Consider the following 14,249-nt stretch of genomic DNA (forward strand, 5'->3'; position numbering starts at 1 on the left):
AGGGGACTGCCCAAGAGTTCTCAAATCCATAAAGCTAAAGGCAAATAAGGAATGCAGAAAGGCAGACAACTATTGCTACACAGAGAAGAATTCACTGATTGGTTATCCAATACTAGTGGTCAGGCATGAAAACATATATGCAAGTAACATTACATAGACCAAAGAGGTTGCATTTATAGATTTATGAGTACACACACATGCGTATATATACATATTTATACACACATACATTATATATATACATATATATATATATGTGATGGTATGCAACATGCAACAACTCCTTAAAGGCCATGAATTTGAAAGAGCAAGAGAGGTATATGGAAGGATTTAAATGAAGTAAAAAGGGGGATAACATTTCATTATTGTCTCAAAATTCAAACAAATAATTTTAAAAGTTCTTTCACCTCAGGAAAGATACAGAGGCTTAGGCCAGATTTATCCATTTAATAGGTTAATCAGAATAAGGTTTTGAAAAAGTGAATCAGTAATTTTGGAAAAATAAGAGGTCTATGTATAATTATACAGTTAATGAAATGGGAGATTTTACTTTCAGAGACACAATCATATTTTTAAAAATTTATTTATTCATTTATTTTTTTAAAAAATATCTTTTCTCATTTTGCATACCAATCCCAGTTCCCACTTTCCCACTCCCTCTTCTCCTCTCACTCCCTTTACCTTCCCCCAATCCCAGCTCCCATCCTCTCCTCAGAGAGGATAAGGCTTCTCATGAGGAATCAACAAAGTCTAGCACATGGCTTTAACGCAGGACGAAGGCCCTCCCCTCTCTATCTAGGCTAAGAAAGTATCCCACCAAAGAGAATGGGTTGCAAAAAGCCAGTGCATGCAGTAGGGATAAATCCTGGTCTCATTGCCAGTGGCCCTGCAGTTTTCCCAATTCATACAGCTGTATTCCACATGAAGAGGACTTAGTTTGGACCTATGCTGGTTTCCCCTCTGTCAGCCCGGAGTTGATGGATAACCATTAGCTCAGTCAAGAAGGATTCACTCTCAACTGATGTATTATCTCAAGCATCTATCGCTAGATCTACCATGTTAATAGTTAGATTTGCAGCATAAGGAATATGGATTAGACAAAATCTTCAGATAAAATTTATATACCTGTGTGCTATAGAATATATATATATATGTGTGTGTGTGTGTTGTATGTATATGTGTGTATGTATGTATGTATATATGCATATGCTGACCTTAGAATACGCTGACCTCAATACACTGAGAAGTTTTAGACTGCATTTAAAATTAACGTAGCATCAATATAGACATTTTAGACCCAAAAACTAAAACAATGTAGTTTCCAATCCTGAGAATTATAAAATAAAAACTTATTTATTAAATATAGATGAACATGGAAAACTATGTAAACACATTCTCCAAATATGAATTTAAAAAAGATTTTAATAAATGGCTACTTTTACTCTCTAAAGACAATGAAGCAATCATAATGAATGTTCTTTTTAACACACGTGAGCTTTGTAATTTGAAAATAAAATTTACCTCAGTATTTTCTTTATACCAGATTACAGAATTTGAAATGAATTATCTAATTCCACCAATATTCCCAATCTGTGTCTCTTGGCCCATTTAAGTATCAAAAGACCCTTTAAAAAAGGTCACATAAGACCACCAGAAAACACAGATATTTGAATTAAAAGTCATAACAGTAGCAAAACCCACAGTTATGAAGTATCAATGAAAGTAGTTTTATGATTGGGTATCACCAGAATGTGAAAAACTTTATTAAATGGTCCAGTATTAAGAAAGTTGAGAATCACTGGTATAGACTGTTTTAATAATCACCAGTTGTCTAAAATACATATCTTAAAAGAGTATTACCTGTCTGTACATTCTTTCATTTCAATTGTTTCCAAATACAAAAGTTCAGGTATGATGAAACAAAATGATACGGTCACTTGAAACTAATACCAAAAGCATTTATTCAATTAAAACAAGCTTAAATCAATGTTTTTAATTGCTCTTTTCTATGTGTGTCCAGAATATGTGTGCATGTATTACAAATCTTGTATAGCTTTAATATGTTTTTTATTTGTTTTTGCAAGTGTTTCTGCCTTCCTTCTTTTATATAGATGACTTGAAGTAGTAGAAGTAGTAGAAGAGATAATGATTTTTCAGAATAAGAGAAAAGAGGTTGAGTCATAACAAAGAATGATTGTAGCATAATGGTCGCTGTTCAGAATATGTCAGAATAAAGTAATTCAAATAGAGCATTGTATCAGGAATATATGATTTCGACACAGTTAAGTGCCAAAGCATGCAAATCAAGAAGTTGTTTATGAGCTTTTATTATGAGTGCTTAGTTATTAAAATGTTTCTGGTTTACAGTACGAATGAAACATAATTTGCATGGCTTTGTGGGCTTTGAAAAATTAAGTGTCAATATGTTGTATTTTAACTTTTTTACTTGATAAAAATTAAGTAATAATTTCTTGTCCAGACAGTCTGTATACAGAAAGCTGCTTATTGGCAAAAAGATAGGTTTCAATGTAGAGCATAATATAAAAGATGATGTCTGTCTTACAGTCTTTGGAAAAAAACTACATAATGTGAAGTTATGTCTTTTTTAGAATTAATTATATGAAACATGGTTCATATTGAAAACAAAATGCCAGATATATTTCTCTCTTGGAATGGACAAATAGTGGGCATGTTCTATGGTTGGGGTACTTTTAGTCTCAATACAAGACATAGTGCCACCTCAACTACTAATTGGATGCCTCAGAGTGCTGGCTGAGAGTTCAGGTGCTACAATCAGGTAGTAACCAAACTTAGGAATCAGTGCAATGAGTCAGGTAATTCAAGGCAGGCTGGCATAAAATGCTACAGCTCTCTAGCAGATCTCATTTGGAAGGGGAAGCACAGCATAGGTTTTATATAGTCGTTTCTAAAATGATATGAATTTACTTCTGATTCATGCGATCTTGTCCTCTGACACAGTTTGAAAGATTTTAAATATTTACTGGCTTTTACAACATAAAACACATATATCAGAAAAATCTATGTTTAAATGTTTACCAGAAGCATTCCATAAAAACAGTGGTACAAATACAATAGGTTATATGGTATTTTCTCATAGGATTTTTATGGGCTGCCCAAATGTAAGATAGCAAATGCTTTAAGGCATTTTGTGTTAACCTTGCCTCTCTATTTGACTTATATCAACTTAAACCAATTTCTGGTACACTATTAATATATTTTAAGTTACTAGGATTATCTCTTGTTTTCATTTTGTGAATTTAAGACTACCCTAAGTGATTATACAGTAAAACTCTTTAAGATAATACAATCTAGTAATGCACAAGTATTTCTTGCAGTACAACACTGGAGAAACAAAAGACGCCTTAATCAATTTTCTTATGTCCATTTATGTATATGCTTATTCATGCAAATATTAAATTAAAACTATGCCACAATTATTTCAGAAAGCACATTGCTTTTTAAGAACTGGGACTAAAAAGACTTTCATATTTTAAATGCATGATTCATATATGAATAAATATTTCTAGAACATCTCTGAAATTGCTTTTGAAGTCATTAATAAACTACACTGACTGCATATTTCTTACTAACAGATGAATTAACTTAGCAGCTCTGTCTTTGAAGCTAGAGAGATTGCCAGCATTGCCCTTGTTGCTTTGACACTGTGCATGAAACTCAGTTAATGACCTCAATGTGAGCCCAATAAAATACTGGGTTGCTACTAATTACACCAACTTTGGGGTAGAAGATGATTTTGACTTCATCTGGAACTTTTAGCCAGGACAACAAATACATCCAAATGCCATAAAGCCTGACTTCTGAAAAGGGTCTAATAAAATCTATTAACTTTGGGGAGTTTATGGAATTGCAATAAGTGCTCAGATAATTGTAGTACTTTAAAGATTCTTTGCTTCAATAATACAGTATTTTTCTATTTCTCTAGTTCAAATAATCTCTTATTAGCTTTCAGTATTCATTTAAGTTAGTCCATGGCTAGAAAAGTAAAGGTTTCTTGAGCTAGTTGATGTGAAGTGTGTGCAAGGTGATTACAAGCCGACAAAACAGATTCTTTTGACTTCTGACATATGGAAATAAATTTTATGCAATTTAGTCTCATCAGTACTTATGTAGAAATTCTGAAAATGCTGATTCTTACATAAATAAAAACCTTTACAAAATGATTAAAATATTTTACTAAATATATGTGGAGAAAGCAGAAAAGAATCTGCAAAGAAAGTAACTAAAATATTTAATAAATTATTTTTTAAATTGTGAGAATATAACTTAATTAATTACATTTCTCCCTTCCCTTTTCTACCTCATAAACCTCACACATACTACTCTCCTCTCCACTCTTCTTCAAATTCATTACCTCCCTTCTGTTTTTGCATGCATATAAGTATGTATATACACATATATGTGTGTGTATACATATATACTCTTATTTATAACCTACTCAGTCCATATAGTGTTTCTTATATTTATATTTTCAGGGTTCAACCCTATACAAAGAACTATAGGCAACTGAAGAAAGCTGAGAGCAGGAGAGATGGTCTTCCCAGGAAAGAACACAACAATTGATTGTCTAGTGCCAAATATTCAGCTCATAACAAAGTTATGTGGTTTTAGCAGAAGTGTGTACCTAGTTTGGAGAAGTAGTACAGGATGAACAAGTTCACAAACATACCAAGAGTGAAATACTTTGAGAACTCAGTCTAAATGATCAATGGAACTCACTCTGGTTGCTCTGAGAGGACTGGAGCCAGAAGAGTTCCAATTTGAATAAACAGTAATTGCCAAAGGGCAGAGGCAGCATCAGAATCTTAACATGTTGGGGACTTTAAAAGAAGTGAGATTCAAATAAGATATTTTGCCCCACCTTCTAATGCCTTTACACTTAATGGAGCTCTGTGAATTTGGGTGGGACAATTTCCATGGGGGAAAAATAATGCAGCATGGATTTGCAGATTCCACTAACTATCAAAAACAAAGTCATGTTCAGACCTATGTATCTGTTTATCAAGTGGTAAGATATCAACCTTTATTCTTTGTTTTATTTCACTCCAAATCATACCACTTTGTAATAGAAAATTAGTAATTGGCTAATAAAGTAAAAACTGTGTACACAATTCATCTAAATACGTTGTTTTCCTTTACACCGTATATTTGTAAAGATTCCAACACTTTAGATGGTGGTAGATTATGACAAAAACTGAGGGGAGTGGCTTTGTTGTTAAACAAAGAGACGTGTATAAAACCATGTTTTTTTGTCATCTTAATATTTCACTTTCCAAGAGAAAAAGAATATGATTCTTGTTGCATAAATGATTCATTGAGAACAGAGAGTGTAGTGGTATTTCATTTATATTTTAATAAATAATGCTCAACCTGAAGGTAAGAAAAAGCAAAACAGCCAGCCACTGGTCTTACCTCTACCTTAGTTTGAAATGGCGATTCTGCCTCCATGAATCTCAGAATGAGACTGTGTGTGAGAGCTGTCTTCTCCCATCTTATATTTCTCTCTAGTGCTGGGTTTAAAGGCATGCACCACTACTGCCTGGATTCAATACAAACTAGTGTCTACTGGGATTAAAGGCATGCGTCACCACTGTCTGGTCTGTAAGGCTGATCAGTGTAACTGTTTTACTTTCTGAACTTCAGGCAAGCTTTATTTATTAAAATACAAATGAAATATCACTACATTTCCCCATTTTTGTCTAATATAAAAGATGGAAGGCTATAAAAATATGAACGAAATATTTCTACAGGCTAGCATTGTCATTAAATTGTCTCAAAATTTACCTGTACGAGTGGAAAATTTCTTGTTTCTGCTTTATTCCAGGACTTTTGCTGTTATTGCTGTTCTTGTTTGGAGTAAATGGTTTCTAAATCTTGGCTACAATAGAGAGAAAGGATTTAGAAAAAAGTTATCAGTAACTTAATGCAAAAGTATACAAATGTATTTTATCAGTTTTCTTTCCATTTAGAGAAATTAAACATCACATAGAAAAATAATTTTCAGTTCTTAAATAAAGACTTTTCAGAAAATGCAATCACTTTCTTGAAAGATTTTAGCCTCGGCAATTTTAGCCATTAGTACACAATCTAATTTTTCTTTAATAGCGTTATGCACTTATTATTCAAACATTCATCTCACTCAGTAAGAATCATGTAAATAAAAACAGTTCTTGTTTCTTCTTTGCAGTTTACCTGGTTGCTATAAATTGTGTCTGTGGCATTTTAACTTTGAAAAGTGCAAATGGTTTTACCCAGAGTGGAATTTTAAGAATATTTTGAAGAGAACAAGAGTGACATCTAATTCTCTGATATTGTTGATGTTCTGATACGTAAGTTTACCTGGACCTGAGCACTATATCTCAATATACTCCTAAGGGAAGTGTGCTAGCTAGTTTTATGTCAATATGATACAAGCTAGAATCATCTGAGAAGAGGAAACTTCAATTGAGAAATGCTTCCATAAAATCAGGCTGTATTCAAGACTATAAGACATTTTCTTGATGAGTGATTGATGGTTGAGGGCCCAGGCCATGTGGGTGATGCCATCACTGGACTGATAGTCCTGGATTATATAAGAAATAAGGCTATGCAAGTCATGAAGAACAAGCCAATAAGCAGCACTCCTTCATGACCTCTGCATCACCTCTTGCCACCAGGTTCCTGCCCCATCTGAATTCTTTTCTGGCTTTCATCCATGATGAACAAAGATGTGGAAGCCTAAGCAAAAACAACTCTTTCCTCCCAAGTTGTTTTTAATCATGGTGGTTTATCACAGCAGGAGGAACCCTAATTAAGACAGAAACTAAAATCAAAGCCTTACCTCCTAGTCTTGCCAGGTTAAATTCAGCTTTATTCTACTTCAAATTAAAATAGATGTTCTTATACTCCATTTTCATACTTCATATTTATGTTTCTTAATTTTTAGTGATTTATTTTATTGTTGCTTATGTTCATGAAGGTGTATCTCTTTCTGAGAGTATGTTCTTGAGTACAGGTTAATACGGAGGCCAGAGGTGTTAAATTCCCCTGGAGTCATATTTATCCCCCACTATATGGGTACTGAAAACTGAATGCAGGTCCATTGCAAGAGCACTATTTGTTTCTAACCACTTAGACTTCTCTCCAGCTGGTTATGTTCCTTAGTAATCTCTTCACTATAATTTGACAAATTCAATGAGGAACAAAGGGATTCTTTGGGCTGCCAGTAAGCAGAGTAATATATGCCAATGGAGTGGGGATGGTATGGTGTGTGACATCAGAAGTCGGAGTCAGCGGGTTGCACTGTATCTCAGCCTGGAAGCAGACTGGATGTTTGCACTCAGTGTGTATTCCCCTTTTCCTTCAAATCCAATCTTGGACCTCAGCATATGGGATCTGTCAGGAAACTTTGTGGTCTGTCTTTCCTCCTGAGATATACAACTCAGTTGACTCTCCCCAGAGAGCCGTCAATTCTTGAATCCTGTTAGATATGATCTGCCTTTCATTTTCATATCTGAGTTTTCTTCCATTTCAGGGACCAGAATATTCCAGTTGAGCATTTCAATTGGCAATTTGGGATACAGTCTTTCTGCTGCTTGAAAAGATTTGAAGAATTTTTATAAAACTATTCCATTCTTTCAGTCCATTTAAATTGGAAAAGTCTGAAAAGTTAAAATGAGTAAAAACTGTATTATTATTTTAAGTTAACTTCAATGCACGATTATTTTTGTTTATTCTTGTCTGTTTTTCTTTTATGTCCCTATTTTTCAGGCATTATCCATTGTTTCTTCAGTTGCTACCATTTGTGGCCTTGTTTTCCCAGTCGTTTTGTTCTCACAGATATATGCACCTAAACACTCTGCTAAACCTCATTCATGGGAAACATCCATGTTGAAATCCTATTGTGCTGCCAATGATAAGTACATATGACCACTCCCAGATGTCTTCCTGAGTTCTGGTCTTTCAGATGAGCAGTGCTTTTATCACAGCCAAATCCAGGTTACATCTGCAACAAGCCTCGTTCAGCCTTGTTGAAATTCAGAACTGATCTTCTCTTCTACAATATTTTAATGATTCCATGCACTTGTTCAATGTATCTTGCTTATTTCCAGCTCTATTCACCCTTTACTATTCCCTCCACTTCTCTAATACTTCCCTCTACAATGTTCAGGTCCTTTTCTTCAGTTTTGCTCTATCTCAGAGCCCTATTAATGCTGGCTACATGTAGCTGGGTGGGGAACATTCACTGACACATGGGCAGCAGGTGCCGGGAGTCACATTCTAAGGAACCCCCTTCTCATGAAGACATCAGTTAATATCTACTCAGGATGGGGTGAAGCCTCATGAACATCTGTACCATTCATACTGTAATGTTGACTCACCTGAACTTGTAGGGCTCTTTCATCTTCCTCACCAAAATGTTAGTGAATTTATGAGTTCAACAACCATGGCAGGTACAGAAGATAACACTTCCCGGCATTCCTTCTCATTGTTTAGCTGTCTCATTCTTTCTGCTCTCTTCTAAGAAGTTTCCAGAGGGGTTGCAGGGAAGAGAGGTTAAATAGATATCTCATTTGTGGATGATCACTCAAAATGACTTACTCCCAACACTTTGACTAGTTATGAGTCTCTGTATTAAGCAGTGATCACTACAAACACAATCCTCCTTGACTATGTTGAGAGTAGTTTTAATCTATTGATATGAAAATAAATATAGGTATTTGATAACTCAATTAGGAAAGCAACAGCAATAGATTTAGAGTACCCTTTGGATATATTTATTTTTTTCTTTTTCAATAATAAGCTTTCAGCCAGGTTTGCATTACCAAGCATGAATTGTCTTTTGTAAAGCAGACCTCAAATGCAATCAGAAAGCAGTTACCCCCATAACAGTAATGCCACTATTGTACAATTTAGAATGTCTTTCCCAGCAAATTAATTATGCAACATGTAGTATAAACTGCTGAGTAAGCTTGTTATTGACTTTTGTTCTTCAATGACCTCCATGGATCCTTCGGGCACTATGAAAGGTAGCCAAGAGGAAAGAAGTTTCCAGCTCATGAAACATATCATTTTGATTGAATAAAAATGGCTCAAGAAAAATAAAATGCTCAGGGGCATGACTACTGAACTCATCATCTAAGATTATAGTTATTTTTCCACTCATAGCAATGAACCTTATCTAAAGTACAATAATAGTTATTAATGTGGTCTAACACAAAATTACTTAAGTGTTGTGAGATTTTTTTCTATACTCTGTTTTGTAAATTCTCCCACAAAATTTGTAAATGACAATGTTGTGTCATAATGTCAAAAGGTTGGGTTCACCTAAGTAAAATGTAATAATCCCAACATTATAATTACTAAATTAGATGTGATAATACTTTTAAATTACTTAAAATGATTGCAGACTCCCAAAAATATTAACTTTTATATTTTTTTGAAAAATTGTTAGAATTATTAAAATGATACATGATAAAAAATTACTAGATTCATTTGTGCTACCTTTGAGGTAGCTGGCAACTGTTTGTAGGAGCCATACTGTGTAGCAGCTTGACCATCTTCTTTTGGTAAATAACCAAAACTTTATGTGACCAGCTACAACAACCCTAAACACAATCTCAAAGAAACAATATTCTACCCCAGAGATATTTACACATTTTCAATCCTAGACTGTTCATTTCATTAATCTGAAAAGAAATATGAGATACAAGTGACTAGGTCTGGAAAGTTAGGTTAAGACAGATGATCTAAACTTATAAATACAATGACCATATGTAATCTCTGTCATGTGCATTGCCTAGTATGTAGGGACTCTCTCTCTCTCTCTCTCTCTCTCTCTCTCTCTCTCTCTCTCTGTGTGTGTGTGTGTGTGTGTGTGTGTGTGTGTGTGTGTGTGTGAAAATGAATGTAAATATGAACAGAGTCATTCCTATCCTGTATTGTTTGGATAATTCTAAGATACTAAGTGGATAAAACCTAAAAGGTTAAAAAAAGTAGGCTAAGATATGACTTAAAAAAAAAAGTGCCTAGTAATGGCTGGAGAAAGGCAAAGAATCCATGTGGCATGAAAAGGAAAAGCACTAAGAGAACAGTTACGACTGGGAATGGGTAGGCAGAGTGAGAAACACTATACGAAAGAAAACTGTTTACTAAAGCATAATTATTTGAAAAATCCCATAATGCCATCTGACTCTTTGTATGCTAATTTTAAAATGGTTAGAAAACATTTCTGTCACTTTAATAATCTGAGTGATTTTATAGAACTAGGAAGCTTTTTTTGTAAATGTATGTTGATGCTTTATCTTCATTTACCTTCAATAATTTGGGCTTTTAAAACAAGTGACTTGACCTCATTTTTATATTAAACAAATTTAATGATTTGCTGTTATTCCATGTTCATGTTTGATACACTCACCTGTGAAGCTGCCTAATGATCATAAAATTCGTTTGAGTAAAACAGATTTAAAAATCATCTGGTAAATTAAACAGCTGAGTGAAGCATTTGATATATTTCCTTAACACACTCAAAATAAGATCAACATCCATTATCGTGTGTCACTATCACAATACTTACAAGTGCACATCTCCTTTAGACTTATCCTGAGTTTAAATAATCTTCCTGAAAATATGAACAGGCTTCCCAAAATTTATAAGCATACTATTTCCATATTCATTATTTTATACAGTGGCATAGTATAACATACCTATTTTATGTTTCCAACTGTGTATTTAAACACACAGATGGCAGAATAAATTTGTTGTTGGCAGTTTATTGTACACCATGGCATTCTGTCACCTAAGCTGGCATGGAAGTCACTATAGCCCACATTTTCCTGGAAGTCAGGGTGATCCTCCTGACTCAGCCTTGAACATATGTATATTTTTAAGTTTAAAGAGAAATTAAAGCATATAATGATGGCATGTTCTATACTTAGTAAATTTAACCAAAATTTCACACAGAAAATATGCAAATTTTTAGTGTGATAAAGTATAATTACATTTGTTAAAGTCATTTCACCACAGAGTTAACATTAAGTAGGTTTGCATAATAGCAATTAAGATACAGGAAAATAAGGTGAAATTGATCTACACAATTTTAAAGTTTTTATCTTTTTGATTTTATTTATTTTTAAATAGATCCACTTCATTCTAATGAACTACTAATAAAAACATCATCCCACAGTTGGTTTAAGGAAACCACTTAAATGCCTGCCAATGCCCAGAGTTCACACCTCAGTGGATACCGATATAGCTAGATTTGCCATTCTGATGCTCTGGTACTTCACCAAGAGTTTTATACCTTCACAGTCAACTACATTTTTATTCACTTATCCATCACAAATAACTAAAAATAAACTACAATGACTTTTAAACTTGACAAAAGAATAGCATTATATGCTCTTTCATAACTCATGTTTCTTTCTACCAGAATTTTATCTTCCTCCTCTTAAAATGCTATTCTTGATCAAATTACACTTAAAAGTATAGTAATACATCCATCAAATACTATTTTAATTTACTGCAATATGTTCAGTTTTACATTTTTTTTAGAATTTTAAAATAACAGCAGAGTAGAATGATAAAAGAAAAAGTCTTAAGAACTGTGACCTACTTCTGACCCATGTTTCATGTGAGAACACTAGATTCCAAAGGAAAGACCTGTTGTGCATAAGACCATGAACACTTGTACAATAAGAAGTAAACACCCTATTCTCAAACATTTTTCTGAAAATCCGTGGCAGGTGTTCTTTTCCTCTGTAAATAAATATCAGCTTGTAGTTTCTAATTTTGTACTAATTAAAATTACATGACTCAGAAACAATAATAACGAAAACAAAGTTTTCTTTTGCAGCAGGAAGGCTGACTTTAAATGTGTGGTCTTATTAAATCAGTCTTCCAAGTACTGGAAGGAATTAAAGGCTGCCAGGAATGATTTTAAATCGGAAGGACAACTATGGTGTTTCACTTTTCTAATGGCTTTTTCTGCATATCTGATTTTAGCAATTCACTAGTCAGTTGAATAAGGCCAATAGTTCCCTAATTCTGCATCCTTGAAATCCTATTCTTATATGTATCGATGATGCTTCCTTGACTAGTAACTATCTTACCTTCATATACCCAGTGCTACAGCCTCATCATGTAACCAGAGTGCTGCATGATGCATGGCCTGGCCAGTATGAAGCTCTGACAGATTTGCCCTGCATAAACTGCTTCTCTGAGTTCATTCAAGTCAAAGTTATCACTTACAACTTTTCACGCAGTGTGACTATAAAATGAAACAGATTTGTTGAAGTTGCAGCTGGAGTCTTAAGTCTTCAAAAACTCAGAATCTGTGTGACTTCAAAAGCAATGAATCCAAATGTGCAAAGCAACATAAGCTCTATTACCTGAGTATAGACATAATTTAAGACTCCAGAAAGATGTCTTAGTGAAAGCGTCTCATATAATTGGCACAGCTATAACATAATTTTGTTATGTTATAACAAACACGAAGTTTAACTTCATTCACTTAATCATTTGTTCTTAATCTGTAAACTCAGAGATAACAACATATATGAGAATTGGGGAGAAAATGTAATAATTAGAAAAATTTCTCTCTCATTGATGTCTTATTTAAAAACTTCCCTTGAACTGGGAATCACTGATTATTTTGATGTTTGAAATGAAAAATACCCACACCAAGTGGTGGTGGTCACACCTTTAATCCCAGCACTCGGGAGGCAGAGACAGGCGGATCTTTGTGAGTTCGAGGCCAGCCTGATCTACAAGAGCTAGTTCCAGGACAGGCTCCGTAGCTACAGAGAAACTCTGTCTCAAAAAACCAAAAAAAAAAAAAAAAAAAAAAAATGAAAAACACCCGTTATAAAATATCAAAATGAAAATAATCAATTCATGTAAAACTGTATTTTAAAATTTAGACAACTAAGTTTTTAATGTGCATGAATCTAATTAATATTAGAGGTCATCTGTGTAAGTGGGTTTAATAATGTTCAGTACAGTGTGTTCAATACCTATTACATTTTTCTATCTATTGTTTTTTCTTTTTGGTTTTCTGTACACTTTTTTTGAGAGGTTTTTTTTTTTTTTCATTAGTATATGACTTGAACTTGCCATTCAAGAAAGTGAGATAACATTGGAACAGAATCTTCCTAAAGACAGGATTACAGAATAGTCTCTAAATTTCATTATCTGACTTAACAGCTTCTCACATATTTTGGTAGGCCTTGACTTTCCTATGCAGCCAAAGATGAACTTGAACTTCTGCTCCTCCCACCTCTATATACTGATTGCTAGTAGTGCCAAGTTTGCTTTTGACTTCCCAATTTAATGCAATGATGGATATTGAACTCAGATCTTCATGCATGGTAGGCAATCCCTCTACCAACTGAGGTACATTCTCAGTCCTGTTCTATGCAAGTATTAACATCAGACAATAATCTACATTCTGCAAAACAAAATAGACTATGAGACTAGGAATACAGTATTAGAGAACAAGTGAAAAATTAGCTGAGCTTTGACTAGACAGATTACATTATTTTTGTGTGAAGTAAATGGAAATATTTTCCCCAGATGGATGGTACAATCGAATAAAATGTGTTTCTATAAGGTTATGAAGCTTTTATATACTACTATGCAAAAGGAACATGTTTTTGGGTACAAACTTGCATGTCTTAAAGATTACCTTATTTGTTGTATTAATAATCACCAGGAACTATGGTAAATGCCATGTGATGCATAATCAACACATGGGGGAAGTTAATGACTTCAGGGGGACAGAAGTTAAAAGTGGGATACCATGATCTTTTTCTCAGAAAGTACATTATAAGGTGAAAGACTTGTTTGGAGAAGGGGAGGGAAGTGGGAGAAGATGGAGCTTCCACCGAGAGGCAATGCAAAATGCATGAGTGCTGAAGAGAAAGATTAACTAGCTCAAACCCCTCAAAGAGTAAGATTGAGGCTAAAATACCATTTCAAGAAAACTGTGTGAGTGTGTAAAAGAAAATAGTGTTTTTACTCCTTCAGAACTAGTGCTTTAATTATAAGAGCAACTAAGTATGGAACGAAGAGTAATACTGTTTGTGACTAGTCATTTGGGGTACATGGCAGCATATGTGCAAGATAAGGACTAACGGGAAAGCATAAGTATTTCAAGAATTTATTGACAAAGCCATGGTGAAAAATGATACATAGAGTGATAGAAAGCATAAGAACGTCATGCTTACAAGAGC

General features: G+C 34.0%; 1 protein-coding gene across 1 annotated transcript in view; it reads left to right on the plus strand.

Moving 5' to 3' along the window:
• The window catches only part of Cadm2 (cell adhesion molecule 2), a gene marked incomplete at its 5' end in the record, with an annotated part of 279,743 nt that overhangs the window by 218,471 nt on the left and 47,023 nt on the right, over window positions 1-14,249 (plus strand). The gene's annotated exons all lie outside the window — the stretch shown is intronic.

This window comes from Chionomys nivalis, chromosome 3, assembly GCF_950005125.1.
Source record: "Chionomys nivalis chromosome 3, mChiNiv1.1, whole genome shotgun sequence".
Taxonomy (NCBI): domain Eukaryota; kingdom Metazoa; phylum Chordata; class Mammalia; order Rodentia; family Cricetidae; genus Chionomys; species Chionomys nivalis.